Here is a 27391-nt window from a genome sequence, read left to right as displayed (position 1 = left end):
AGTAAAGAGACAGCTCATAGAATGGCCAAAATTATTTGAAAACCCAAAATACACAAAAATATTTTAACATATAGTTGAAACTCATCTCAATAACAAGAAAACCTAAATTTAAAAATGGGAAAAGGACCTGAACAAACATTTCTCAAATTCATACTATGAATGGCCAAAAGATTTAAAATACTCAACAACACTAATCCTTAGGGAAATGCAAATCAAAACCACAAGAAAATTTTTACATCATTGCTATAATAATAATCATCGACAAGAAGAGAAAAGATTGTCAGGGAAGTTGTAGAGAAATGCATGCAACACTTGCAGAATGTGGCACATATCCTTTATTTCAATTCACATTGGACAATACATAAGTAGGTTCTTCCATTATGAAAAACAATATGAAAATACCTCAAAGACTTAAAAAAATAGCAAACTATCGTGTATACATCCAAAATAGATGACATCAGTTTGCAGAAGAAATACCTGACTTCCCATGTTTATGGTAGCCATGCTATTCAAATATGGGGTATTGCTAAAGTATGGAAAAAACCTAACTAGCTCCCATATTTCTCCATTTAATTTATGCGTGGACACAAGGGGTAGTATATTTACAAAATGGACCATTGCGTAGACATTGAAAAGAGGGCAGCAAGATGCCGGCAGAAGCAGCTTCTCTTGATATAATCAGGTTACCGGCCTACCCATAAAGGATCCTTTTCCTGGAAAGCATGTCCTCCCAGGAAATAGTGAATGGACCAATCCATGTCCCCCTAACTTTGTACCACTTACCTGCCCAGGTAAAACTGTGGACAGACCAATTCTTGCTACCCTAATACTTTAAATCCCTGTCTGCTATAGCCCACGTGTGGGTTTGTCTCTAGCCAGGAATCTCAGCCCACCTGTACTCCAGGTGAAATAAAAGCCATATTAATTGCGCAAATTGGAACTCCATCTTCCTTCTGTCTTTTGTCTTTGAATGATTTTATCCTTAGGTCTGGAACCTTTCACCCCACACACAATCTCTAGATTGGACTTCTGATTTAAATATAAACAAAGAAGAAAATTCTGGTAATTGTGACAACATGGATAAATCTGGAGGTCATAATGTGAAGTGAAATAAAGGATACATGCCACATGGAAAAACTCATATATGGAATTTTAAAAGTTCATCTTATAGAAACAAATATATAATATATAATAGTGGTTAATAGTGTCTGTCAAGTAATTATCATCAAAATATGTTTTCTTGAAAAATTCTGAGTGTACAAGTGCTCTAATAAGGAAAATAATTTTATGAAGTCATGTATTTCTTATTGATCTAGATGTAAATACTTCACATTGTAAATATACATTTTATATGCCAATTTAAAAATAAATGTAAAATAATTTTAAAAAGTAATACATTAAGAAAAAATACAGGGTGGCGCCTGTGGCTCAGTCGGTAAGGCGCCAGCCCCATATACCAAGGGTGGCGGGTTCGAACCCAGCCCCAGCCAAACTGCAACCAAAAAATAGCCGGGCGTTGTGGCAGGCGCCTGTAGTCCCAGCTACTCGGGAGGCTGAGGCAAGAGAATCGCTTAAGCCCAGGAGTTGGAGGTTGCTGTGAGCTGTGTGAGGCCACAGCACTCTACTGAGGGCCATAAAGTGAGACTCTGTCTCTACAAAAAAAAAAAAAAAAGAAAGTAAAAATACAGAGGGGGGAAGGGCAAGATGGCCGCCTGAGAGCAGCTTCTGAGAAAGGCTCCTGCCCCAAAGGAAAGATAATGTCCAAAAACAGCCAAATTAAGCTGAAGACTGGGAGCCCAGCCGAGTGAGAGATGATAACTGAAGGTCACCTCTGCTAAGGCAAGCTGCGATTCCAAGAAACTAAGTTTCAGGTACAAAATTCATGTGGAAGGAGGAGTGTCCATTCCATCCCCCAAGAAATCTGTGGTTTTCCTTAGTTTTTCTGTCTCCTTTATTTTCTCTTTTCGTTTGCTCCTACGGGTTTTCTATGGACAAGCGGTGAGTTGTGGATTTCTTGCCTCACCCCACAGGTGAGTGCTGTCAGAAGTGGGGACTATCTCCTCAGAGGGACCCTGCTGTTACTCTGAACACTCTCTTAGTAGGCAGAAATATCAAACTAAGATCTTCCATACAATTCTGAACTTCCAGTATGCCCTTTTCCCCTTACCAGATGAGATGAACCAGAAACCTAACCCCTGCTGAGACTGAGGGAGGAGGTTCTTGAGAAGTAACCCCTCTCTCTGCAGACAAAGCACCCCCCCCCAGTAGGACATCCACGAATAGCCACGTGGCATCGCACGCTGCCACCAACACCTGCCCAGGCCTCCATATAAGTGGTGCCGTATTCCTGCTACCCACGCCCCGCACCCGCCAGGCCTCTATAGGCCCTGACCAGGAACTCCAGGAGCCAAGCAACCCCACATCATCCCTCCCATACCCTTCCTGCCTCCACATTAGCCCACTCCTATGGACAGGGACTCTGGTAGCCGCACACCATCCGGAGCACTCCCTGCGTCTGCACATACCCCTTCTCCTGGCCATAGACTGCTGGAGCCTTGGGCCAGCATGGGGTGCCAGGCACTCCAAGAACTGTGTGCACCACAGCCCACCCTGTTGCTGGATTGGGTGTGTCACAATCCAGAGCTGCTCCCACAACCAAAACTCCCTGGCTGGGGCAGTCACAGAGTAGATGCACAGGGTCACACCCTACAAAAATCCAGCAACAATACAGTGATCCTGCTGGAGTCTAATCTTGGAGAGATACCTCCCCAACTCTCAGGACGGCCAGAGGGAATGGTGAAAAACAATCATGAGGTGAAATCAACGAAAAAACTCTGACAATATGAATAATTAGAGTAGATCAACTCCCCCAAAGAACAATAAGGCAGACACAGCACAAGATTCCATGCACAAACAAATAGTTGAGATGTGAAAAATTGAATTCAGAATCTGGACAGCAAGTAAGATCGAATTAGAATTCCAAGCAGTAACCCAAAAGATAACTCAAGAATTCAACGAATTAAAAGAGCAAGTGACCAAAGATTTTAACACATTGAGACAAGAAGTTGCAGCTCTCAAAGATCTGAGAAACACAATAGAATCCCTCAGAAACAGAATGGAGCAAGCAGAAGAAAGGATTACTGACATTGAAGACAAACCTTTCGAACGCTCCCAAACTCTCAAAGAGGAAAAGAAATGGAGGGCAAAAACAGATCACTCTCTCAGAGAGCTCTGGGATAATTCTAAGAAAACCAACATTTGACTTATAGGGTTCTCTGAAAGCGAGGAAGTGGCTTCAAAAGGCACAGAGTCTCTTCTTCATGACATTACTAAAGAGAACTTTCCAGACATGCCAAGAGATTCTGAAATTCAGATAGCAGACTGTTTCAGAACTCCAGCACGACACAACCCGAATAAGACATCCACCAGACACATCCTAATAAATTTCACTAAAGTTAATATGAAGGAGAAAATTCTGAAAGCAGCCAGACGAAAGAAAACCATAACATACAAGGGGAAGAATATTAGAATAAAACTACAGGTCTCTCTGCTGAAACATTCAAGCTAGAAGAGGATGGGCATCAACTTTCAATTTCCTAAAATAAAATAACTTTCAACCAGAATCCTGTATCTACTTAAACTGAGTTTCATTTAAGATGAAGAAATTAAATACTTTAATGACATTCACATATTGAAGAAATCTGCCATAACTAAACCAGCTTTCTAGGATATTCTTAGACCTATCCTCCATAAAGACCAGCGTAATCCTCCACCACAAAAGTAAACTCACCCAGAAACTTTTGATTAAATTCCAACTTCCACAGTCACAAAAGAATTAAAAATGTTCACTGGACTCTCAAAAGGCTTATCAATAATCTCAATTAATGTCAATGGTTTAAATTGTCCTCTAAAGAGGCACAAGTTGGCTGACTGGATACAAAAACTCAAGCCAGATATCTGTGGCATGCAAGAATGTCATCTTACCTTAAAAGATAAATATAGACTGAAGGTGAAGGGATGGTCATCTATTCTCCAGGCAAATGGAAAGCATAAAATAGCAGGATTTGCAATCCTATTAGCAAATACAATAGGGTTTACACCAACCAAAATAAGGAAGGATAAATATGGTCATATTTGTGATAGGTAATACTCAATATGATGAGATTTCAATTACTAATATTTATGCACCCAACCAGAATGTACCTCAATTTATAAGAGAAACTCTAACAAACATGAGCAACTTGATTTCCCTCAGTTCCATATCAGTTGGAGATTTTAACACCCCTTTAACAGTGCTGGATAGACACTCAGAAAGAAGCTAAGCAAAGAAATTATAGATTTAAACTTAACAAAAATTCAACATGCGGATGTAACAGACATCTAGAGAACATTTCATCCCAACAAAACTGAATGCACATTCTTCTCATCAGCCCACGGAACATACTCCAAAATCCATCACATCCTGGGCTACCAATCTAAACTCAGCAAATTTAAAACAATAGAAATCATTCTTTGCATCTTCTCAGACCATCATGGAATAAAATATGAACTCAATAACAACAGGAATCTGCATACCCATACGAAAACATGGACACTAAATAACCTTATGCTGAAGGATAGATGGGTTATGGATGAGACTAAGAAGGAAATCACCAAATTTTTAGAACAAAACAACAAGGAAGAAATGAATTATCAGACCTCTGGGATACTGCAAAGGCATTCCTAAAAGGGAAATTTATATCACAGCAAGCCTTCCTGAAGAAAACAGAAAGAGAGGAAGTTAATAACTTAATTGGACATCTTAAGCAAACAGAGAAGGAAGAACATTCCAACCCCAAACCCAGAAGAAGTAAAGAAATAAGCAAAATCAGAGCAGAATTAAATGAAATTGAAAACAAAAAAATTATACAACAGATCAGCAAAATAACTAAGAAAATGCTATGAAAGCTATGTTAACTAGTGTGATGAAAATGTGTCAAACAATCTATGAACCAAGTGTATGGTGCCCCGTGATCATATTAATCTACACAGCTATGATTTAATAAAAATAAAAAAAAGGAAAAAAAATAATAAATCCAAAAGTTCATTTAGAAAAAGATCATGGTTGGTTAGGCCTACCTGACCAGGAAAAAAAGAGTAAAGTTTCTAATTTCATCAATTAGAAATAGTAAAGATGAAATAACAACAGACCTTTCAGAAATTCAAAAAATGCTTAACGAATATTACAGGAAACTTTACTCTCAGAAATAAGAAAATAAACCAATACTTGGAAGTTTACCACATACCAAGACTTAGTCAGAATAAAGTGGAAATGTTGAACAGGCCTATATCAATTTCTGAAATAGCATCAACTATACAAAATCTCCCTAAAAAGAAAAGCCCAGATGGCTTTATGTCAGAATTCTACCAAACCTTTAAAGAAGGACTGTATTACTGAACCTCTAAGAAAATACAGAAAAAGAAGGAGTACTACCTAACACATTCTACAAAGCAAACATCACCGTGATCCTTAAACCAGGGAAAGACCCAACAAGAAAATAAAATTATGGAACACTATCTCTAGTGAATATTGATGCAAAAAAACTGAATAAGATCCTAACAAACAGAATCCAACAGAACATCAAAAAAATTATACACCATGACCAAGTGGGATTTATACCAGGGTCTCAAGGCTGGTTTAATATACGTAAATCTATAAATGTAATTCAGCACATAAACAAACTAAAAAATAAAGACCACATGATTCTCTCATGTGGAAAAAGCTTTTGATAATATCCAGCATCCCTTCATGATCAGAACACTTAAGAAAATTAGTATAGAAGGGATATTTCTTAAACTAATACAGGCCAGCTACAGCAACCCACAGCCAATATTGTATTGAATGGAATTAAATTGTTATCATTTCCACTTAGATCAGGAACCAGGCAAGGTTGCCCATTGTCTCCATTGCTCTTTCACATTGTAAAGGAAGACTTAGCCACTGCAAAAAGGGAAGAAAAGGTGGTCAAGGGTATCCACATAGGGTCAGAAGAGATCAAATGTTCACTCTTTGCAGATGATATGATTGTATATATGGAAAACAAAAGGGATTCTACTACAAAACTTTTAGAAGTGAGCAATAACTACAGCAATGTCTCAGGCTACAAAATCAACATACATAAATCTGTAGCCTTAATATATACCAGCAGTAGCCAAGCTGAAGAAAACTGTCAAGGACTCTATTCCTTTCACAGTAATGCCAAGGAAGATGAAATATTTGGGAACATACCTAACAAAGGATGTGAAAGATCTCTATAAAGAGAACTATGAAACTTTAAGAAAAGAAATAGCTGAAGATGTTAACAAATGGAAAAACATACCATGCTCAAGCCTAGGAAGAATCAACATTCTTAAAATGTCTATACTACCAAAGGAATATATAATTTTAATGTAATCCTATTAAAACACCATTGTCATATTTTAAAGACCTTGAATAAATAATACTTCATTTTATATGGAACCTGAAAAAACCTCGAATATCAAAAACATTACTCAGAAATAAAAACAAAGCAGGAGGAATCACGCTACAAGACCTGAGACTATACTACAAATCAATAGTTATCGAAACAGCATGGTACTGGCACAAAAACAGGGAAGTAGATATCTGGAACAGAATAGAGAACCAAGAGATGAATCCAGCTACTTAACATTATTTGATCTTTGACAAGCCAATGAAAAACATTCAGTGGGGGAAAAAGATTCCCTATTTAACCAATTATGCTGGGTGAACTGGCCTGCAACCTATAAAAGACTGAAACTGGACCCACACCATTCACCATTAACTAAGATAGGCTCTCACTGGATTAAAGATTTAAACTTAAGACATGAATCTATAAAAATGCTTGAAGAAAGTGCAAGGAAACTCTCGAAGGAATCCGCCTGAGGAGGACTCTCCAGGCAATTGAAGCAGTATCATAAATACATTTACTGGGACCTGATCAAACTAAAAAGTTTCTGCATAGCCAAGAACATAGTAAGTATAGCAAGGAGACAGCCCTCAGAATGGGAGAAAATATTTGCAGGTTATACTTCTATGAAGGTTTAATAACCAGAATACACAGACAACTCAAACATATTAACAAGAAAATAGTAAGTGATCCCATCTCAGGGGGAATAAGGGACTTGAAGAGAAACTTCTCTAAAGAAGATAGATGCAACCTACAAACACATCGTCCTTAATAATCAGAGAAATGCAAATCAAAACTACTTTGAGATATCACCTAACCTCAGTAAAAGTAGCCCACATAACAAAATCTCCAAACCAAAGATGTTGGTGTGGATGTGGATAACAGGGCACACTTTTACACTGCTGCTGGGAATCCACACTAATACGATCCTTTTGGAAGGATGTTTGGAGAATACTTAGAGATATAAAAATAGACCTGCCATTTGATCCTATAATTCCTTTACTAGGTATATATCAGAAGACCAAAAGTCACAATATAAGAAAGATATCTTTCCCAGAATGTTGATTGCAGACCATTTCATAATTGCTAAGTCATGGAAGAAGCCCAAGTGCCCACTGACCAACGAATGGACTGGCAAATCGTGGTACATGTATACTATGGAATATTATGCAGCCTTAAAGAAAGATGGAGACTTTACCTCTTTCATGTTTACATGGATGGAGCTGAAACATATTCTTCTTAGCATAGTATCTCAAGAATGGAAGAAAAAGTATCCAATGTACTCAGCCCTAGTATGAAGCTAATTTATAGCTTTTATATGAAGGCTATAACCCACCTATAGCACAAGAATATGGGGAAAGGGCCAAGGGAGAAGGGAGGGGAGAGGTTAGGGTGGAGGGAGGGTAATGTGTGGGGCCACACCTACAATGCATCTTATAATGGGTACAGGTGAAACTTATGAAATGCAGAATAGAAATGTCTACATACAATAACTAAGAAAAATGTCGTGAAGGCTATGTTGAACAGTTTGATGAGAATATTTCAGATTGTATATGAAACCAGCACATTGTACCCCTTGATTGCACTAATGTACACAGCTATGATTCAACAATAATTAAAAAAAAATTATGATTACAGAAAAAAGCTCTAAGAATTTTTAAAGTTTATTAATCTTATTTTTCATTCTGAAAGGAAAACAGCAAAGTTAAGGAAAATTAAAAAAAAAAAAAAAGAATAAAAGTATAATCAGCAAAAATAAACAACTGACAAAAATTGATTTGCTTTCCAGAGTTGGTAGACTACAATATTAAAAATGCCTAGTTTTCAAACAAAAACGATGAAGTATATGAAGACAACTATAAAAGAAGTAAAGGCTCCATCTTTCTTTATTTCTGAATAGTATTCCATTCCTGTTTAATGAACACTTGGGTTTTTCCACATCTTCCCAATTGTGAATTGAGCTCCAATAAATATTTTGGTTCAAATGTCCTTATGATAAAATGTTTTTTTTTTTCTTCTAGATAGATACCTAGTAATGGGGTTGGCAAGATTTAAAGGAAGATCTATACTTTATCTCTTTGACTATTCCTTAAACTTTCCCCAAAAAAGACTCTATTACCTTGCAATCCCATCAACAATGTGTAGGTGATCATTCTCTGTACACACATGGGACATCTGCAGCTTTGGAACTTTCTGATGCGGGCTATTCTCACTGAGGTTAGGTAATCTATACAAGTGGTTTTGACTTGTATCTCTGATAATGAGAAACAATGAGCATTTTTTCATGTGTTTATTGGTCATCTGCCTTCTTGAAAGAAGGTTTTGTTATGTGACTTACCCAGTGATAAATGAGTGTAATTCATTTCCCATAAATACATGAATGGATGAATAAAATACGGTATAAGAATACCACAGACTACTACAGCCATAAAAAAGTAATCTAGTATCTTTTATAACACCCTAAATGGAATTGGAGACCATTCACCTATGTCAAATTATTACAAGAATGGAAAAACACATGTGCTGAATACTAAATTGGGACTAGCTGGTCAATACTTATGTGCTAATATGGAAGCAAAACTCAATGAATTCAAGTGGAAGAGTCAAGAAGAGGGGATGTTGCACACTTGATACATTGCACACATTCTTGATGAAGGGTACACTTTTAAATTTGCCATAAAGTTTATAAAAGCAACTATGTAACCACAACACAAAACACCCATTATATCATAAAATTAAAATATATATATATATAAGAAGTAAAAGGAAGCTTGATCTCTGCAATAAACTTCTAAAATAATGAAAGTAGCCAGATGAAGAGGCTCACACCTGTAATCCTAGCATTCTGGGAGGCTGAGGCAGATGGCTTGCCTAAATTCAGGAGTTTGAGATTAGCCTGAGCAAAAGGGAGACCCCCATCTCTAAAAACAGCTGGGCATTGTGGCAAGCACCTATACTCCCAGCTACTCGAGAGGTTGAGGCAAGAGAATCACTTCAGCCCAAGAGTAAGAGGTTGTTGTGAGCTATGAAGCCAGAGTAACTCCACTCAGGGTGACAATTAAGATTGTCTTAAAAACTTAAGAAAAGAAATAGTCTAAAGTACTAAAGGGAAAGAGAAAGTACTAAATATACTAAAAATACTAAAGTACTAAACTACAGTTTAGCCTGTATCATTATAAATTGAAAGATAATTACAGGTCTGAATGTTACAACATGTAAGTTGAAACTTTCAACAGACATTTCAAAAGAAGTTCTGAGGAGGAACAAGACAGACTCAGACAAATTAAAGCTCGGTAAATTGAAATTATTTGGCATGAGAGTGAAAAGAAACAAGAGTTTTTAAAAAATGAACATGAGCTAGTAACCTAAATGACATACATCAAGAATACCAACTTTTTTTTTTTTTTACATAATGAGAATTCCAGATACAGAGGATAAAAACACACAGCCATAAGTAACATTTTAAGATGAAATATTCCTAATATTCCAAATCTGGTAAAAGACATGAAAATATATGTTTGTATTTCTTAAAATCTTTAAGCACATTCTTTTCTCTGAGTCTCTGACATTCATTCAACTTCACTATGTTGTATGTGAAGCACATGATTTGCTCTTTCTGCGTATTGCTATTTATTCTATCCCTCACTTTTCTGTAAGTCAATAAGAACAAGAACTTTTAAAATATTTTATGCAATGACAGAACTTAACATAAGTTTGTTAGACAGTTTTTAAATAAAATATTATGAATATAATTGTGAGTACACAATGTTTATTGCCGCGCCCACGGCATTACTGCCGAAGCGAGGCGGCGCTGACCGCGTTTAGAACGCCGGTAAGGAGGCTTGTGCTCCACGGAGCTTCACCCCCAGCGACCCCTGCACAAACGGCATCAGAAACGGTGCTCTACGTGCCAAGTCACCCGCAAGAGCTTAAACGACCGTGGCAGTCTTTAAAATTTATCACTTTGTTTTTCTTTAACATAAGTCTGTGTGTTCTATTACTAATCACAATGTGCTTTCTCAGGGCCGGACCCATTGCACTGCAGGATGAGATAAGGCACGAGCTTGCTAGGCTCAATGCCGCCTATAAGTCAGGCACTAAGATGTTTAAGTAATAAATACCTTCACAGTAAATACCAATGATTTCAGACAATGTATAGATGTTTTGTTACAAGAAGAATCATTTATAACTAGAATAGACAATGATCATATACAAATCAAAATAGTACAATCACGCAAAAGCAGGGAAAGCAGGATAAACAAAAAAGTAAGAAATTATGCCAGCCTTCCCTTTGCCTTGAGCAGTTAGCAAAAAAATGCAAACCTTGTTATCTCTGGAAAGAGGAAGAAGCAAACAACTTCACAACCATGCTGAGACCAGCTCTTTTATAATGAGTTAAACTTTGTACTGTTTAGTCTGGACATGCTTTTGACTGTTATCAACAAAAGGCAGAGCAATTGAATTGTTGTTGAAAATGTCTCAAATAATCAGAACTTATCTAAGCATGAAAAACTGCAAACATAAAGGAAAAATCTGTACATCTAAGTAAATGATTGTAACTCTCCCACTAACTCAAAATAACTCTTGTGTATGACGCCCCCTGCCTATAAGAAAAAGTGTATAAATACTTGCATGCTTTCACAGTGAAATTACAGCTGCATACTTTAACCCGTAGTGTGTCAGACTGTCATTCCTTCGCCGATCTCTCAACCTTCCTCGTTCCTTCTCCCTGCTTTCCCTTGGACTGAAGCCCACCGACAGGGTGGTCCGCGGCAGTTTATTATATGAATAAGCAAACACTAGGGATAAACTATACTCAATTCCTTTTACCATTGCACTAAGTTGAAAAACCATATCAATCAAATATTGATTTCCCCACCTAAAAACCTCTATGATAACTTCCCTTAAAAGTTCTTATACTCATTGTCCCATGAAAACCATAGTAATTACTCACTATAACAAAATTAAGCTTTTTTTTCAGTTCTCTATTTACATAAGTGTGTATGTGTACATATTTATGTGTGTGTGTATATATATATATATTTTTTTTTTTTTGAGGTGGTCTCACTTTGTTACCTAGAGTAGAGTGTTGTGGTGTCAACGTAACTCACAACAACTTCAAAGTCCTGGGTTCAAGATTTCTTCCTGCCTTAGTTCCCCAACTACAGCTAGGACTACAGGTGTCTCCCACAATGCCCTAATTTTATACAGAAGGAGTCTTTCTCTTACTCAGGCTGCTCTCAAATTCTTAAGTTCAAGAGATCCCTCTGCCTCAGATTACCATAGTGCTAAGATTATAGGCATAAGCTGCCATGCATGATTAAGCCTCTCGTTATATGGTAGGTGGGCAAAGTGACTTGCACACACATATATACATTCAAGGGTGATGCCTATCTAATATGATCAAATTCACAGGAAATGAAGGAAAATTCTATAAGGTGGAAAAATGCAGACAAGACATCAGGTTGAACTTGGAATGTATTGAGGGTGAAATAAATAATACCTAGTGTGTGTGTACATTTATGTAATTGAAATGGGGCTACATAAAAAACAGATTAACTTATATATATGTACATTAAATTTTTATGTAGCCCCATTTCAACTACATAAATGTACATATATATATTTACATACTTGTAATATACATATATATTATGTAGCCCCATTTCAACTACACAATGTATAGTGTTACATAATGTATAGGGTTATTAGACACATTATGTATATGACATAATGTATAGTGTTAATAGAGATATGGGTGCTATTCTATCTGGATTAAGGTGTAGCTATGCTTAAGAACATTTTAAAAACACCTAAAAATGGTTGGAAATGAAGGCAAAAGATTACATAAATATTCACAGACATCTATACAAAGTGTGAGATAAAAACATGCAAGGAGTCAATTCTTAAGGAAGAAATAGGACAACTGATGATGGAGTAAATAAATTTCTGAGAAGCAAAGTTAATTATTTACCTTTGTTCCTGACTGAGTGACTATGGACATTCACTATGCTTCTCTGGTGTAACATTCCAAATAAAACCTGTTATAAATAACAGTCTTCTATGTGCCCACACCCTAATGACTTCAGTTCCATTACTTCCTTTCTTCCTTTGCATATCAATTTTTATGTTTATGAAAATAATTTCCAGGGCCCTGACAACATGCACGTGGACCCCCACCTCCCAGGTGTCTTGCCTGTAGTCTCTGTCCCCTCCAGGTGCTTTTATTCTTCTGCAGTAGTACAGAGGATTGAGCCATAGGTCCTTAATTATTATCTATTAGAGAAATTAAGACAGGTCAAGAAAAGGTAAAGAGAATGTCCAAAGCAGCTGGGAAACACAATTAGACCATTTATTGTATTTCTCATAAAGATCCCACCTCTGCAATCCTGTAAGATTCTGTGAAGTTATGGTGAGAAAACAATTGAAGAAGTTAAGGCTGCTGTTGTGGTGCCTGCTGCTATACGCTTTACATTCATAATCCTGACACCACTGAATTGGAGTAGAATGAGATGCCCGTATTCTGCAAGAGGGGTATGTGGAAAAGACTTATATTATGATGACAATGATTAGCCCACCATGCTCACTACCCATCCTGAGATCCATCTCCTACCAGTGATTTCAACGAAGTATTTCTTGCTAATTACTTTATTCAAGAAGTAGGGGTTATTCCGAAAGAATAATATGATTTTACAGCATCCATTGGGATTCCTGTGTTCCTCCACCTACCAGAAAAAAAGTAAAGAGAGGTTAATTTTCTTTTCAAGTGACCTGCTGTTTCTTTCTTGCATGAATTATCTCCCTTCCCTTTTATCCTTAAACTCATCAACCCTTCTCCTTGGCCTGACCTCCAAATTTGTCATGTAACGAACCATATCCTCATCTTGGATGCTCATCAGAATCGGCATCTGGGTATGGTTCACAAACTGCTTGTGGTCAAGGATCCTTCAAATGCTGAGAAGGAAAAGTTAGAAGCAACGCACCAAATCTCAACAGAATTCACAGGTCCTCTGACACCTGCTACTATGGTCTCCTTTTCCCTTTCTCTTCTCCTGTGTTAAGGCCCTTTGGATTTCTTGTGCCTATGTAAACATGAGACTACAAAACACTAAGGTACAGAGGGGTTATGTCTTGAGAGTTCAGGTTGTGTTCTCTTTTTGTGCTAGGCCTAGCAGAATCAAGTTAATATTATATGTGAACACTTTCCCAGCTCCTACTGAGTAGACAGGAAATTCCTACTCCCTTCTCAGGAAATCTTGTTTCAAATACTCCTATTATTTGAAACTCTTTTGTGACATCCACTATCATTATTTAAAGTACTCATCACTTCCAAAAGGGTACCTGTGGTATATACAGTGCAAAAAATTACTTCTCACCTGCTTTTTACTTTTCTTTTTTTTTTCTGGGGGAGGAAGGTTGGGAGTGGGAAAAGAGTCTTTCTCTCACCCAGAATGAAGTGCACTGGAGTCTTCATAGTGCACTGTAACTTCCAAACCCTGGGCTAAATTAAATCTCTTGCCACAGCCTCCCAAGTAGGTAGGATGACAGGCACCACAACCCCTGACTAGTCCTATTTTTTTTTAATTAATTATTGTGAGAAGGGGGTATTGGTGTTGCCCAGGCTTCTCTCGAATTCCCACCTCAAGCCATCTTACCACTTCACCCTCACAAAATGTCATTCATTTTACAATTAAGTTTTGTATTAGTGTGCTGTAGTATCGTTTTTCCCCCCACCCCTAGGTAGGGTGATATCCCTACCTCCATGCTACTATCCCTTGGCTTGTAACCTGTTAAGAAAGGGGGATACTCCAGGAATTAAACAGTGGACAGCAAGTGAAGCTTCACACATATTTAAAACCTACTCCACACCCCATCACTGGTAACACACCTCAGCTCCTCGTCCTATCTTATCAATAGCTTTATACTGATAATCACAGGAACTGAAGTCAAATGTAAACCCTACACGCAAGACATCTTGCTTGCTTCTTGTAAATTCTAGTTCTTCCCATCCCCCAGCCTCCTCACTGTGTGGAAATACTGTCTACCAGGAAATGGTCCACTGTAAGTTTACATGACTTCCACTTAGTACATGTCTACAATCTAATCATATAAGAATCAAAAGAATACCACTTTGGCCCAAAAGCCAGGAATTCCCTGAATGACAGCTCTCCTGTGGTCAAGGTAAGCCTTCCGCCTCTGGCACAGACTGCGCTTCAGCCGAGCGTGGGCCCTGCTAGCTCGGGCATTCACTGGCTCCAAACCTAACTGAAGGACCTCTAGCGCCTCCAGTGCCTGCTGGGATGTCGTAGGGCAGCTTCCCGCATATGACTGCCCGGTCTTTTCCACCTCTTCCGCCTGCAATTGCTTCTCACTCTCACTCGCCCCACGTTCCTTTTCTTGCTTCTCCTCTTGCTCATTATCTTCCTCTTTCTCCTGCACTCCCTCTTCTTGCCCAACCTGTACATTCTCCTCCTCCCACTCATCCTCATAGTCAGTCTCTGTGATCACCTCAACCACTTCCTGTATGTCATCCATCGCCAGCAGGTACTCGTCTCCCTGGACTACCGTCCCTTCTGTCTCCGCCACAGCAAAAATGTCCTGCACAGCCTCCACCGTCAACACGGTCTTCTCTTCAGTCATCTCACAAACCACGGCCTGTGAGGCCCAACCCGCAGCACTGGCACAACTGACCTCTGGGACCTGTTCTCCAGGTGGCAAGCCATTCTCACCCTCCCGAAGGGCCCTTTCCCGACCTAAGTTGATGGAAGTTTCCAGGTAAAGATCGTCACTGCCGTCAGGCTCCTCCTTGGTTGCCATGCGTCCCTGGTACAGAGCACAGTCAGCTGCAAAAAGAGTGGAGGGTAGGTCCGAGCACTGAGATGGCAGACTCTACCAGCAGACAAAGCACACAGATTACGCAAGCAAACGAACTCTGACCCGAGCTTCACGTTACGTTAGGCCTCAAAGCACATGCGCGCATCTTTCGTTACGTCCGGAAATGGAGTTGGAGTGAGTGCGCATGGCACCACGCCCATGTATAACACCCACCAATCAGTGGAGAGCAGAGAACTCTGCCTCTGCCGGCCCCAGCCCTTAAACACCCATAACCAACCGCTATAGTCTGGCACCTACAGGAAGTCCTCCAAGTTTACGCTTGGTAGTTTGTTCTAAGCCCCTGCTTTGTGCCATTACAAACGTTAAAACTGTGCCTTTCCAGCCTGGTTGTATCCATGAGTACAATGTAACAAGAGAGGAAAGAGGACAAGAAAGTTGCGGAGGGTGTAGTGAGACACACTGAGAGATACCCACACAGAGAGTGAAACTAAGATGGTTGTGCGGAGAGAGAGACAGAATGTCTTGAGGGTAAGGAACATAGACTGGTGTGGGAGGGACAGAGGCACGTACAGACACACCAACAAATGAAACCCTTGATTCAGCATAAAGACAGGATGCCCACCACACTTCTGCCTGTAGCTTCGGAATCACAACTTGTGCACTTCATCTGGTGTAGGTCACAGGAGTGGGACTCTGACAGAGCCCAGGCAGACATAGAGTTTGCTGTGTGAGATGTGTCATCCCTTGAAGAGATCCTGGCCTGCCGGGTGGAATGTGCCACTCTGCTGAGACATGGTGGGCAATTACAGGACTGCCCAAGTTTCACTCTGTTGTGTGTTACCTGGGCAGATCCTGCCACCAATGTTTGAGCACAGGCAGAGCAAGCAATGGGCACCAAGTCGGGGTTCTTTGGCCAGACGGAAAATTCCTATCCAGAATCCTGGGAATGGCATATCCTTTCCCACCATCTACTGAAACTACCACTGGCCTGCAGGAACTTTCAGAAACCCTCTAGGGTAAGCTGTGGAGTCTGGAAGACCTGACCTATCAAGGTGCTGTGCTGGGCATGACGGGTCAGGGCAAAAGCTTAGAGTAGGAACACCCTCCCTTGCTGGAGAAACAGCCCTAAGCCGTGCTCAGACCTCACAAACCATGTCCTCTGATCTTAGGCTCAACCCTGATAGAGGAGAAGGGGGTTATAGTGCTATTGGCCAGAAAGTGTAAGGACCCAGTAGGTGGTGGATCCAGGAGGTTAGAGGTGACACCCACTAACTTACGTAGCTTCATGGAAACTGAGGATAGGAACAGGGGATGAGTACACAGGTACACAGGGAGGAGTACACAGGGAAAGAAGGGAGCCAGTATCATGACATGTGCCCATGGGGTTACCTGTCTTACACCAAAACTGGGAAAATGTCCTGGGGCCCACATTGGAAGTGCCCACACCAGGCAGCTGGCAGTGTTAACCCCTGACATCGTTTTGAGCTCTAAGTTTTTGGTAAGCACACTCCCAGAATAGTGTGCAGCCTTCAGCACCCAGGCAAAAGCTTGCTACCCCTTTACTGTCTGGGAAAGACCATCTTCTTCTTTTTAGCTTGAAACACAGTAAGTATGAAGATCCTTTTCTTAACTGGTGTCCTTCCTTGCTCACACTATGTACAGATTTCTGTTGCACCAGGAGGTCACTTCCTCTGTGAGTGACCATGACCAGAATATCCACATGGGACTCATCCCAAATTTCACTGTTTGGGGGTCTGTAGGTTCCAGAGGATGCAAAGTAGAAGCGGAGTGCCTGGATATCTGTCCACCTAAGCAGAATGACATGCTCTCCCAGTTGGGGATCCTTGGAAAAGTCTCTGACAGGACCCATTGCTGGCATGTACCTCCAACTCTTCCCTTTCCCCCCACTGCAGCCTGTCTGCATGTGCAAGTTCTGACACAGCCCACATGTACACAAGGAGGCATGGAGACGCATGATTCAGGGAGGGAACTGCCTCTTCATGATGGCTTTCCTGGAACTATCCCCAGAAGCAGAAAGCCAGGAGACCCTTTCATGCATTCTTCCTGTCATCCTCCACTCCTGACCCCAGACACTTTCACATACAGAACAACAGCTACTTGGAATCTTCCCCTCAGGACTATGTCTGTGTGGCGTGGAGGCTGACTGCATGTACATCCTTCTGAAGGACCAATGTCCCAAGCCATCCTCAGGTTTACATTTGTTTACATTATTTTCTGTACCGTCAGCCCTATGAGAGATTACATAGTCTATTCCTACCCAGGCAACAAGGCACTGGCGAGCACATGTTATGCCTGTCACAAGGCCATTGACTTCCAGATCCCTGTGTGCAAAGTCTGCAGATGAGCAGTCCTCTGGGCTTTATCTTTGTCTCATCTACCTACATTTCCTACATTAGGCAGATGGCCAGCCTCTCTGCACACTATGCTCCTGCTGGGTCCAGGGCCTCTTCTTTAGGGGCCATACCCTGCAGTACACAGAGATTCCCAGTGGCAAATTCAAAAGTCCCAGGTCCTTTTCTTCATTCACTGGGTGCTACCCTTTCATCCCATGCATACAGGGACATGGAAACACTTGCACAGCATTTATTCCGACTCCAGATATAGTACATGTCTGTGTGTTTTGAATCAGATGTACTTTCCTCCCTTGTCTCCCCTGGTTGTAAGAAGCACACAGAATCTTCATTGTCCACAGCCACAGAGGCTTCTCAAATCTCCATTGCTGATGTTGCCAAAGCTGTGATTCAAGCACGGGCAACAGAAACATATACACAGAGTTACACAGAAGCAAACGTACATGCACAAGCCAAGATGCATGGGCCAGATGTTATCATAGAGGATGGCGTTTGTTTCTGAATGACTTGCAAACTTCTGAGTGTGGATGCCCATATTCTTCTCCTGGGCAGGCAGACTATCCTTTGCCTTTTGCCAGTCCTTTCTAATCTCCTCTCCAGGGTGCCCTACTCACCACCCCCATTTCCAGTATACTGGATTGGAGGTTTGAACATTGACAAGAAAAATCCAGAATTGAAACCTAGGAGAGTGATGGGTGGGCACTTGAGAGTGACAGCGATTCTGCAATCAATCTCTAGATGTCTGTGGAGGACTGGAGGGGAGATTCAGGGAATTGCTGCATTGAATGGCTGAGAGGGGCCTCAGGGTGTCTTCAACCCATGGAAACACACTTACTTATTCAGCCCTGCTTTCTTGTCATTGACCCTGGAACTCTGTTGGGCTTCCCAGCATCTTATGTGAGCCTCTCAGCTTTTCTTTACCCAGAGTGACTTGTGGTGGCCACCACAGTCACTCTTGAGCCTCACCTACTCCACTGTACTCCAGACACCAGACAAGCAGGCCTCTAGACCCAACTCTCTGCTGCTCACCTGACCTGTTGTCTCTTCTTAGTCACGGTGCTTTCCGCCCTTGTGTAGTAGTGCAGGGGATTGAACCACGGGTCTTCACTGATAATCTGTTAGCAAAAATAGGATTTGGGGTCCTCTATCAAGCCCATTTCCCCAGAAACCTAAGATGTAGTAAGATCACTTTTGATAAGTCCCACTGTGGCCCCACCTCAGCAATCTGATTAGACCCCAGACAATTGTTGTTCAGTAGCCACTTAAAGAAGGACAAGCACCTGCTGTCCTGCCTGCAGCTGGGGATTTCATCAGCATAATCTCAGAACCACTGGTGGCAGATGACCTGTATCCTGGAAGAAGAGCAATTCAGAAAGGAATGTATCTTCATCTAGGTACCGCAAGACCCTTTCCCCACCATTGAAGCAGCCACATCCCACAGTGAGACTAAGGTTATAATCCTTGGTGATCACTTCATTCCAGAAGTATGGGTTGTGAGAAAAGAAAAACTTGATCCTGCAATGGCACTTGGGAATGTTGACCTCTTCCACCTGGGAGGGGAAAATAGGAGGTGGCATGGACAGGGACAGAAACATATGCTGGTTGTGCTCAGGTGGGCAGTTTTTTTGGTGGCTTAACTACCTTTTCCTTGCCAACACTGCCACTTACATCCTACCACCATCTCTGCCGGCCAGATTCAGCCTCCTCTACCCACCTCCAAATGGATTATGTAGCCAAGCATGTCTTTGTCTTGCTCTGTGATTATAGTCGGTATCTGTGGGTGGTTCATTATCTGCCTCAGGTTAAGGAACTTTTCCTAGCCAATGAAGGAAGAGCTAGACACCATGCCATGTAGCAGGTATGGAAAGCGTTGATAGTGTAGGAGTGTGGGGCTGGGTTGCTTCCAAGGCTTCCGCCCTCCAAGTCTTCTATGTCTTCTTCAGACCCTGCCATTTGTAAGACATGCTCAGGGCTTTCCTTTTCTTAGGAGGGGTTGGGGTTGTGAACCTGAAGGTCTACAGTTTTCTGCATCCCAGAATGGTGGCTGTGTTTCATATGTCCTCCTTGTCCTCCTTGTACGAGAACCTAAGACGGGAAAATTCCATTCTCGGCTATAAGCGATACTCAAAAGTTAATTCCTCCCTCTTTGCTAAAGCAGCAGAGACACAGGGGTTAATTCTGCCCTGCTAGCTGAAAAGGCCTGCAGATATGATTCCCAGAGGTCCCCGCCAAGTCATAGCTGGAGATTTAGCACCTGTCTGGAGCTAAAGTGTTACTCTTCATTCCCTAATTTCAAATTACACAAAAGTTTCATTTAACCAGTTAGGGAGGTGGGCAAACAGAAACAGACAGCCTGGTGTCCTTGTAGTTTATCTTTAAATTAAATGTTCAGACTTAGAAATGACATGTATGTGCTTTGCAACATTTATGCTGAGGAGAACTTTTAATGGCAGTCTCAATTAATGCTTTTGTTCTTTATTCTTACTTATTCTTATCTGATGAGTTTGGATATATAATACAGGGAATAAAGGTGTACAATTGCTGTAGGCCTGAGCGAGCCTCAGTCTTCTCTTAATTAATCATTCCGTCTGCAGTGATATCTCTGTGTCATTGATTGGGCTGGTGGACAGCATAATCTGGTGCAGTGAGCAGGGTATGGCTGGACTGAACCTGATCGATTGTTCACTGGATTTCTGGTCATCGACCTTAAGGTAAAAAAAACTGGGATGGGTAGAACCTGGTGAATACGACTGGGCTGAAAGTACTCAGGACGTTTGGCATTAGGGTTAAGGGGGGAAAAGGGGAAAAAATGTAAAGGAACAAAGAAAGGAATAATTAAAGGAACTAAATGGGAAACTCAGTATCTACTGAAGATGAATATATGCAGTTATTACAGTCTCTTTTGGACTTTCTGAAAGTGTCAGTTAAAACTCAGTCTTTTTGCCATCTTTTTGCTATCATTCACAAATGTTCTTATTGATTTTCTCCTGGCTCTAACATCAATTAAATTTGTCAGTTTAGAAAGATATTAGGCAGGATATGAAAAAGTTTCACCCACAAGCAAATATTATTGATAAAAGTATTTAAAGTGGTATAATTTAATTATTATGGCCTTGCAAACTTTTTCAATGATGCAAAAAAAAGGAGTGTGTGATGATTCCCCTCATGTTTATGATGAATCTCCACCTGACATTAGTAAGCTTACAGTTACTGCTATAGTTAAAGATCCAGTTGAGATGCTTTTTCTTCCTCCACCTGAGTTGTTTCAAGTAATGGCAAAGCACTGCTACTGGTTTAAAGCTGACAAAAAGAATCAACTAAATTTAAAAGTGTAAAAGAACATAAGAAAAGTGCTCAGACAAATGCACCAGAGACAAGAATTTCTAAGCAGAAATATGTGGAGTGCTTATCACTTGATAATTGTTACTTTAAACAACTTTACAATCTGGTTTTGATACAGAACATGATGTTGTTCCACCACTGACAGGGAAACCAAATATAAAGAGACCTGTAAATAAAATTTCTCTGAGAAGTCACTCAGAAACAAAGTAAAACAGGATAGTGACTCTGATAAACTCTTACTAATGTATCAGAAGATAAAATATTAAAACTTAAAAAACTTCTAACTTGTTATTGTAAAGTTATTGATAATTGTTTTTCATTTGTTTTGTCTTTTACTCCACTGCTTCCTCCAACTATTTCAGTTTTGTAACAGTTTCCTCTTATTTTTCCAGATATCAGAGTAAGAACAGTTTCTAATAAAAGAGGCCTTGGCCAGTGTTCAAATTCAAAATAATGTTACATTAGATCATTATATTAAAATATATAGAAAAGTAGAATTTGGCATTTTTCAAGCTAATTTATTAATGGTTCTTAAAGACACAGCCATTTTTACTAAAACAAGGTGTAATTAAGAAAATATCCAGTAAATGGCATATATTATTTGTTTCCACATAAAACAACATTTAAGACAATTAGTAGGAAGGAATCCTACTAATTATTGTCCCTTTAACTTAATTTAATGGTTAAATTTCGAATTTATTTATGTTAAATATAGAATAACAAATTGCATTATCAGATCATATTAAAATTATAGATAATCATTTTCCTCAAGATAAAAGAATTCAATTTCTTACAAATACTAATTAGACTTTACCTAAAGTAGTAAAGTTAGAACCAATTTCTAATACACAAATATTTTATACTAATACTAATAAATAAAAGATATCTGGTTGCATAGATTCTTATTCTCAGGAACTGTCTCCTTGTAACTATGTACAAAAAAAGTAAAATTGTTTGCTATTGTTTTACTATTAATAGATTATCCTAATCAAAGTTTAAATACTAGCAGTGATTTTTTTTTATTTGACATATACAGCACAAAATATTAAAACAGTAACTCTACCTAATAATACTGAAGAGTTCACTTTATTATTCTTATCTCTTCGGCAATTAATTAGAAATACAAATTTTCCAATTTATACTACTCATGTTCGAGCTCATTCAAATTTACCTAGATCTATTTCTATGAAAAATCAGGCAGTTAATCCATTAATAAAATCAGTTTCAATAGCTCAGCATGAGAATACTGTACATCACACTAATGCTCACACTTAAAAAAAAATATGCACTGTATTAAAGATTTAAACTTAAGACATGAAACTATAAAAATACTAGAGGAGAGTGCAGGGAAAACCCTTGAAGAAATCGGTCTGGGCAGGTTATTTATGAAGCAGACCTCCCTGGTAATTGAAGCAGCTTCAAAAATACACTACTGGGACTTGATCAAACTAAAAAGCTTCTGCACAGCCAAGAACACAAGTAAATAAAGCAAGCAAACAACCCTCAGAATGGGAGAAGATATTTGCAGGTTATGTCTCTGACAAAGGTTTAATAACCAGAATCCACAGAGAACTCAAACACATTAGCAAGAAAAGAACAAGGGATCCCATCTCAGGCTGGGCAAGGGACTTGAAGAGAAACTTCTCTGAAGAAGACAGGCGTGCGACCTTCAGACATATGAAAAAATGCTCATCATCTTTAATCATCAGAGAAATGCAAATCAAAACTATTTTGAGATATCATCTAACTCCAGTGAGACTAGCCTATATCACAAAAATGTCAAGACCAGAGATGTTGGCGTGGATGTGGAGAAAAGGGAACACTTTTGCACTGCTGGTGGGAATACAAATTAATACATTCCTTTTGGAAAGAGATATGGAGAACACTTAGAGATCTAAAAATAAGCTGCCATTCAATCCTACAATTCCTCTACTGGGCATGTACCCAGAAGACCAAAAATCACATAATAACAAAGATATTTGTACCAGAATGTTTATTGCAGGCCTATTCATAATTTCAAATTAAGCCCAAGTGCCCATCGATCTACGAATGGATTAATAAATTGTGATATATGTACACCATGGAATATTATGCAGCCTTAAAGAAAGATGGAGACTTTACCTCTTTCATGTTTACATGGATGGAGCTGGAACATATTCTTCTAAGTAAAGTATCTCAGGAATGGAAGAAAAAGTATCCAATGTACTCAGCCCTACCATGAAACAAATTTATGGCATTCACATGAAAGCTATAACCCAGTTAGAACCTAAGAATACGGGGATGGGGAAAGGGAGGGGAGGGAGGGGGGAGTGGTATAGAGGAAAGGGGATTGTTGGGATTATACCTGCGGTGCATCTTACAAAGGTATATGTGAAACTTAGTAAATGTGGAATGTAAATGTCTCACCACAATAACTAAGAAAATGGATAACGACAATGGTGGGTTGTCTGTTCAGGTGTGGCCTAGCTGTGGATACTCCCAGGTTAACCTCCTTGGGGATAGCCAGGCATAAGTGACCATCTATTCCTGGAATATTGGCTAACTAATGTCCACCAGCACAACTGTGGTACCCCCGCCCCCCAAACAGACTAGGTCAACCTAGCCCTGCAGAGGCCTAAGCCTGCTGGGATACCCTCACTATCCCCTCCCACCTCCTTACCCCAGCAGTTCATATCTGGACCTACCTCAGAGCAAAAGATCCAGAACCTTGGAAGGCAGAGACAAGATGGTGAACTGAAGCCAGCTTTCCATAGAGGCTCCTGTCCTGAAGGAGAGTTAAGGGATGAAAATTTAGCAAGTAACCTGATGGATTCGAGCAGCACCAAGTGAGAAAGTTGAAAAACACACATGAACCCCGCTTAGGAGAGCTGCGACCCCAAGGACACAAACAAAAGGTACAAAAGCCACCACCAAGTGGACAGGAGTCCCCTCTCCCCCATCTGATCGGCTTAAGAACCCCACAATCAAAGAGGCAGAAATCAAAGGCCCTCCCACTACACTTCACGGCAGAGACCTACTAAAATCTGGACCTACCTCCCTTACTAGGGTGCCTAGGCGTTCTCCTGCCAGACATAAAACTGTATAAAACTGTAAATATCCTTTGCCAGGAACTCTGAGCTCCCATCACTTCCCTCAACTCTCTCTGAGGTCTGAAAGCCTGTGCCCCAGGAGTTCAGATTTTTGGGTGACTTCTAGAGGGGAGAGGACAGTCCCCAAGCTGCAGCTGGTCAGTGCTGATTCTGGGGCATGGGAGAGAGGTGAGGATAGTCAGCGGAGGGCTACCCTCACCAGGGCAGCACTTCCCTGAGGCGTGGTGCAGCAGCCCTCCTTGGGCAACAATTCAACCAGACATAAAACTGAGTGGAACTGTGTGAACTCGCTACCCATGGTTCTGGGCTCCCAGTGCTCCCTCCGCCATCGCTCTGTGGTCTGGAGACCTGAGTGACTGCTGTGTGGCTGGGCAAGGAACTGGGCTGAACTGAGTCTGTTCGCTGCCCGTGGCTCTGGGCTCTAGCTTCTCCCCACCAACCCACCCTCACTCTGAAGCCTGAAGGCTTGAGCTGCGGTGTTGCAGCCGGGTCGAACAGAGTCTGTTCGCTGCTGGCGGCTCTGGGCTCGAGCTGCTCCCCCCACCACGCCCTCACTCTGAAGCCTAAGGCTTGAGCTGCAGCAGTGTGACCGGGCGAGAGACTGGGAGGAGCTGAGCGTGCTCACTGCCAATGGCTCTGGGCTCCCAGCACTCCCCTTGCCCTTGCTCTGTGGTCTGGAGACCTGAGAGCCTGCCATGTGGCCAGGCAAGGAACTGGGTGGAACTGAGTGTGTTCACTGCTGGTGGCTCTGGTCTCCCACCACTCCCCCAACCCTGCCCTCACCCTGAAGCCTGAAGGCTTGAGCTGCGGGGTGTGGCTGGATGAGAGACTGGGAGGGGCTGAGTGTGCTTGCTGCCAGCGGCTCTGGGCTCCATGCGACTCTGGATTCCCGGCGGCTCTTGGCTCCCGGCACTCCCCCCGCCCTCACTCTGTGATCTGGAGCTGAGCGCCTGCTGGCCAGCCAGGCAAAGAACTAAGTGGAACTCAGTGTGTTCACTGCCAGCTTCCCTGGGCTCCCAACACTCCCCCTACACTGCGCTCACTCTGAAACCTGGAGGCGTGGGCTGTGGTGGTGCGGCGGAGCTAAAGATTGGGAGGAACTGAGTGTGCTCACTGCCAGAGGCTCTGGGCTCCTGGTGCCCCACCTCACCCTCACTCTGGGATATGGAGGCCTGTCCCCCGGGAGTTCAGATTCTTGGGGGATTTGTCAGGGATTGGACAGTGCCTGAACTGCGGCTGGTCGGTCCTGACTCTGGGACACAGGAGTGAGGGTGCAGGACAACCACATAAGAGTAGCAGTTCCCTGAGGTGGCTGAATCCGCATCCCCTGCCTCCCTGGGCAACCAGAGGAGGCCACCGCTAAGTATAGGATTTGCCTAGGTGACTCACAGACCCGGGAAACTTACAGGGCAGGGCCAACTCAGAGAACTGAGACTTCAACACAGAGCAAGTGCATCACTGGGGTCAAACAGAAGCCAGCTGAAAATAAGTCAGAACCACTTAGCCCCACCACACCAGACAGGGCCCTAGTCTCTCAGGGCACAACACTGAACGGGCCCCCAACTAAACCCCAGGGGAAATATCAAAGGGAGTAAAACAACCATGGGGCAGAATCAGTGGAAAAACTCTGGTAACATGAATAACTAGAATAGATCAATCCACCCCTCCAAGGAAAGATATGGCAGATGTAATTGAAGATCTCATTCATAAACAACTGGCAGACCTGTCAGAAATCGAATTCAGAATTTAGATTGTAGACAAGATTGATAAAATGGAATTAGGAATCAGAGGAGAAATTCAAACGTTGTCTCAAGAATTTAATGAATTTAAAGTCAAAACAACCAAAGATGTAGACACACTGAAACAAGAATTTGCAGCCCTTAAAGATATGAAAAATACAGTAGAATCCCTTAGCAACAGAATGGAGCAAGCAGAAAAAGGATTTCTGACGTTGAAGATAAAGCCTTTGAATGCTCCCAAACTCTCAAAGAGGAAGAGAAATGGAGAGCAAAAATGGATCATTCTCTTAGAGAGCTCTGGGATAATTCGAAGAAGGCTAATATACGAATAATAGGAGTTCCACAAAACGTTAAAGTGGCATCCATGGCCACAGAGGCCCTTCTGCATGAAATTATGAAAGAGAATTTTCCAGACATGCCTAGAGATTCTGAAATTCAGATAGCAGACAGTTTCAGAACTCCAGAACGATTCAACCCCAATAAGTCATCCCCCAGACATATCATAATTAGCTTCACTAAAGTCAACATGAAGGAGAAAATTCTCAGGGTTGTCAGGTGAAAGAAAGCCATTACCTACAAAGGTAAGAACATTAGAATGACTGCAGATCTCTCTGCTGAAACTTTTCAAGACAGAAGAGGGTGGTCATCGACTTTTAATCTCCTAAAGCAAAATAACTTTCAACCCCAGATCTTGTACCCAGCTAAACTAAGTTTCATCTATGATAGAGAAATTAAATACTTCAACGACATTCATATGTTGAAGAAATTTTCCACAACCAAACCATCTCTTCAGGATATTCTCAGACCTATCCTCCATAATGACCAACCCAATCCTTTAATACAAACATTAACTCTCACTCAGAAACTCCTGATCAAACTACACCTTCTACAATGGCGAAAAGATTAAAAATGTCCACTGGACTTTTGAAAAACTCGATACCCCAAATTTCACCAAACTTATCAATAGTCTCCATCAATGTGAATGGCTTAAACTGTCCTCTAAAGAGACATAGGTTAGCTAATTGGATACAAAAACTCAGACCAGATATCTGTTGCTTACAAGAGTCACATCTTAACTTAAAAAACAAATACAGACTCAGGGTGAAAGGATGGTCATCCACATTTCAGGGAAATCATAACCAGAAAAAAGCAGGTGTTGCAATTTTATTTGCAGACACAATAGGCTTTAAACTAACAAAAGAAAGGAAGGACAAGAATGGTCACTTCATATTTGTTAAGGGTAATACTCAATATGATGAGATTTCAATTATGAATATCTATGCACCTCAATTTATAAGAGAAACTTTAACAGACATGAGCAACCTTATTCCCTCCAGCTCTATAAGAGTTGAAGATTTTAACAGTCCTTTGGCAGTGATGGATCGATCCTCCAACAAAAACCTGACTAAAGAAATTTTAGATTTAAATCTAACCATCTAGCATTTAGATTTAGCAGACATCTACAGAACATTTCATCCTAACAAAAGTGAATAAACGTACTTCTCATCAGCCCGTGGAACTTACTCCAAAATTGATCATGTCTTAGGTCACAAGTTTAACCTCAGTAA

Source organism: Nycticebus coucang, chromosome Y, assembly GCF_027406575.1.
Source record: "Nycticebus coucang isolate mNycCou1 chromosome Y, mNycCou1.pri, whole genome shotgun sequence".
In the NCBI taxonomy this organism is placed as follows: Eukaryota; Metazoa; Chordata; class Mammalia; order Primates; family Lorisidae; genus Nycticebus; species Nycticebus coucang.
Note: the sequence above shows the minus strand (reverse complement) of the source record.